The 4,737-nt window shown below is 30.5% G+C and overlaps 1 pseudogene; it reads left to right on the top strand.

The window, feature by feature from the left end:
• The first annotated feature begins 1,581 nt into the window (after window positions 1-1,581).
• Window positions 1,582-4,737, top strand: part of LOC107404780 (NAD(P)H-quinone oxidoreductase subunit 2 B, chloroplastic-like) — a 7,610-nt pseudogene continuing 4,454 nt past the window's right edge.

Genomic DNA, 4,737 nt, shown 5'->3' with positions numbered 1-4,737 from the left:
TCAAAATGTTTAATAACCCAACCCCTATCTTTGTTAAAAAAAAACTTTAGTAATTTTTTTCTATTAATTATTCACTTTATTTAATTGGTCAAGCTCAATAAATGAGTAAATCTAATTAAATTTTAAAAACTAGAATGAGACTAGTAGTTAATTTATGAAAAGATACAGGATAGATGGTTTTATAAAAGCTATTTTAGGAATTCCTTCTTTAAATTTTATATAAAGTCACGTGTTGGAGTCATAGTTTCTTTATCATAAACTTTCTGACAAATGTCTTTTATTGGAATAGAAGACAATCAATCGGTTCAAATTCGTTACTAATTCTGAATAATCCAACTAAAACTAAAATAAATCACTTTTATTTTATGAGTTAAATTAGGATTATTTATGTTTCATATATTTATGCTTCATATCACAATAAAAATTGTTTTTGGTTAAATTTTTTATCCTTGCTCTCTATATATAAATAAATTATTGTAAAACGTAATAGTAATAAAAATTTAAATTTTCATTTTTTGTATCTTCATAAAATTTGTCTTAATAATTTAATTAAAAAAGGTATTTCTTTTTCACTAGTAACTTGGTCATATCGTTTGACCAACTCTAACCTCTTGATTTGAAATATTTGAGGTAGTTGAGAAGGATTCAGAATAATTAAAGCTAGAAAATTCTATTTCAGTTTTGTACATCTTAACTTTTTTTATTAACTGACCATTTTCAAAAGAAATAAAAGCTGGTGAATCAGAAACAATTAAGTAAGATAAAAAGATTATTTTTTATGGAATATACATATCAATATTCATGGATCATACCTTTCATTCCCCTTCCAACTCCTATGTTAATAGGAGTAGGACTCCTACTTTTTCCAATGATAATAAAAAATTGTCGCCGTATGTGGGTTTTTCCTAGTGTTTTACTGTTAAGTATAGTTATGATTTTTTTTGCCCGTATATTTATTCACCAAATAAGTAACAGTTCTATTTATCTATCTGTATGGTCTTGGACCATCAATAACGATTTTTCTTTAGAATTTGGCTATTTAATTGATCCACTTACTTCTCTTATGTTAATATTAATCACTACTGTTGGAATTATGGTTCTTATTTATAGTGATAATTATATGTCTCATGATCAGGGATATTTGAGATTTTTTGCTTATATGAGTTTTTCTAATACTTCAATATCAGGATTAGTTACTAGGTCAAATTTGATACAAATTTATTTTTTTGGGAATTAGTTGGAATGTGTTATTATCTATTAATGGGTTTTTGGTTCACCCAACCCATTGCGGCAACTACTTGTCAAAAGGCATTTGTAACTAATCGTGTAAGGGATTTTGTGTTATTATTAGGAATTTTATGTTTTTATTGGATAACGGGTAGTTTAGAATTTAGGGATTTGTTTTAAATATTCAATAAAGTGGTTGATAATAATGAAGTTGATTTTTCAGTTGTTACTTTGTGTACCTATCTATTATTTGCCGGTTCAGTTGCTAAATCTGCCCAATTCCCCCTTCATGTATGGTTACCCAAGGCTATGGAAGGACCTACCCCTATTTCCGCTCTTATACACAGTATTACTATGGGAGCAGTCGAAATTTTTCTTGTAGCTCGGCTTCTTCCGCTTTTCATAGTTATACATTTCATAATGAATCTAATAGCTTTTACTGGGATAATAACATTACTTTTAGGAGCCACTTTAGCTCTTGCTCAAAACGATATTAAGAGGGTTTTAGCTTATTCTACAATGTCTCAATTGGGTCATATGATGTTGGCTCTAGGTATGGGGTCTTATCGAGCGGCTTTATTTCATTTGATTACTCATGCTTATTTGAAAGCATTGTTGTTTTTAGGATCCAGATCAATTATTCATTCCATGGAAACAATTGTTGGATATTCTCCAGATAAAAGCTAGAATATGGTTCTTATGGGAGGTTTACGAAAACATGTACCAATTACAAAAATTGCATTTTTATTGGGTACAATTTCTCGGTGTGGTATTCCACCCCTTGCGTGTTTTTGGTCCAAAGATGAAATTCTTGATGATAGTTGGTTATATTCACCAATTTTTACAATAATCGCGTGTTCCATAGCTGGCTTAACTAAATTTTATATGTTTCAGATCTATTTACTTACTTTTGAAGGACATTTAAACCTTCAGTTTCAAACTTACAGTGGGAAAAAAAAAAAAAAAAAAACCTCGTTCTATTCAATATCTCTATGGGGTAAAGAAGGGAAAAAAGTTATTAAAAAAAATGTTACTTTATTAACTTTATTAACAATGAATAATAATGAAAGGGCTTTTTTTTTTTATTAAAAGGCATATTGAACTGATAGTAATCTAAGAAGCATGATGCACCATTTTATTACTATTACTATGCTATTTCCTATGCTTGTATTAGTACTATTTACATTATTCATTGGATTCATAGGAATTCCTTTCTTCAATCAATTTAATCAAGAAGCTGGTGATTTGGATATATTATCAAAATTGTTAAACCCAGCGATAAACCTTTTACATCCAAATCCAAATACTTCTGTGGATTTGCATGAATTTATTTCAAACACAACCTTTTCATTCAATATAGCTTTTTTTGGAATCCTTATAGCGTCTTTTTTATATAAGCCAGTTTATTCTTCTTTACAAAATTTGAATTTCTTTAATTCATTTGTTAAAAGTATTCCTAAAAAAAGAAAAATTCTTGCGGAAAAACTATTAAATGGGATATATGATTGGTCATGTAATCGTGGTTACATAGATGTTTTTTATGCAATATGCTTAACTAAAGGTATAAGAGGATTGGCTCAACTAACTCATTTTTTTGATAAACGAATAATTGATGGAATTACAAATGGTGTGGGTATTGGGAGTTTTTTTTCATAGGAGAAGGTATCAAATATATGGGGGACGGTCGAATTTCTTCCTATCTCTTAGTCTATATATCTTATGTATTAATCTTTTTATTAATTTACTTTTTATTTTCTCTTAATTTATAACAAATTTATAAAAAGCAAAACTTAACTCAACTTAAGTTAACTCAAGTTAACACAATCAATTATTTAATTTATAGATTCAAAATTAACAAGAGGTTTTTCAACCCAAAGTAGATCTTTTTTTCTGTAAATATTTCTAACTTCGAATTTTCTTGATTTTCATCCACATCCATATAATAAGTTTCATAAACAGGTCTATTTTTATAGCGTGTCTCGTTAAAGTGGAATTCATCCTTTGTTTTTCCTTTCCATTCACTTGTATCTCTCCCGTTTCATCGATTTTGTCTGGATCCTTCTTTTCTTCTAAAAAAAGATAAGTAGAAGGATCTTCTTTGGTGGATCTCTCTTGTTCCTATTTAGTCCCCCTTGTTTATGTAGTTATTTCTATTTCTACATGTTACAATCCTCTTCCCGCTGAACCCCCTTTCTCGTCAGTCTACAAAGACAAAATGGAGGACTAGTGCCAACAGTTCATCATGGAAGAAAGGACTCATTAAGCCGAGATTACTAACTAATACTAATCTAATACTAATATAATAGAAAATGCTAATATAATAGAAAATAACTATCTTTTCTGTATACTTTCCCCAGTTCCGTTGCTATCGCAAGCTTTACGCAAATGATCGGATCATATACATATCGCTTCAACATAACATAGGTCATTGAAAGGATCTTGGAGACCCACCAAAGCAGAAAAGCCAAGATCTTTTAGAAAATGGATTCCCACTCGAAGAGTGCATAACTGCATGGATAAGCTCACATAACCCGTCAAATTGGGATCCAATTTGAGATTTTCCTTGGGAGGTATCGGGAAGGAATTGGAATGTAATAATATCAATTTACATAGATATATTGATACAGATGAAAAGGTTCTCTATTGATTCAAACATTGTACCTATGGGATAGGGATAAAGAAAGATAAAAAAACCAAAGATTTCACATAACATAGTACTTTTGATCAAAAAATCAATCTAATTTATTTTGTACCTTTCGCTCGATGAGAAAATGAGTTAGATCCTACAGGATCAAACCTATGGCACTAAAGCAACGATGGAAAGGAGTAAAATAAAAAAAGAAAATAAACAAAAAAATAATAAAAAAATAAGTAAAGTATAAGAGCCCAGATTCCAAATGAATGAAAATGTGACTGAATTGGTCCTAGTTACTCTTCAGAACGGAGTGGAAGAAGGGAAGAGATTCTCGAATGAGGAAAATGATCGAATGACTTCAAAAGAATTGAACGAGGAGCCGTATGAGATTAAAATCTCATGTATGGTTCTACAGAATGGCATTAAGGGTGACTTATCTATCAACTTTTCCATTATCATCCCCAAAAAACCAAACTCTGCCTTAAGTAAAGTTGCTAGAGTACGCTTAACCTTTGGGTTTGAAATGACTACTTTTATCCCTGGTATTGGCCATAATTTACAGAAACATTCTGTAGTCTTAGTAAGAGGGAGAAGGGTTAAGGATTTACCCGGTGTGAGATATCCCATTGTTCGAGGAACCCTAGATGCTGTTAGAGTAAAGGATCATCAACAAGGACGTTCTAGTGCATTGTAGATTCTTATCCAAGACTTGTATCATTTGATGAAGCCATGTGAATTGCTAGAAACATGTGAAGTGTATGGTTAACCCAATAACGAAAGTTTTGTAAGGGAACCGAAGCAGGCTACCATGAGACAAAAGATTTTCTTTCTAAAGAGATTCGATTCGGAACTATTATATGTCCAAGGTTCAATAT

The sequence above is a fragment of the Ziziphus jujuba genome, chromosome 6 (genome assembly GCF_031755915.1).
Source record: "Ziziphus jujuba cultivar Dongzao chromosome 6, ASM3175591v1".
Taxonomy (NCBI): Eukaryota; Viridiplantae; Streptophyta; class Magnoliopsida; order Rosales; family Rhamnaceae; genus Ziziphus; species Ziziphus jujuba.
The sequence above is the reverse complement of the archived record's forward strand: the minus strand, read 5'-3'. Positions and strand labels throughout refer to the sequence as shown.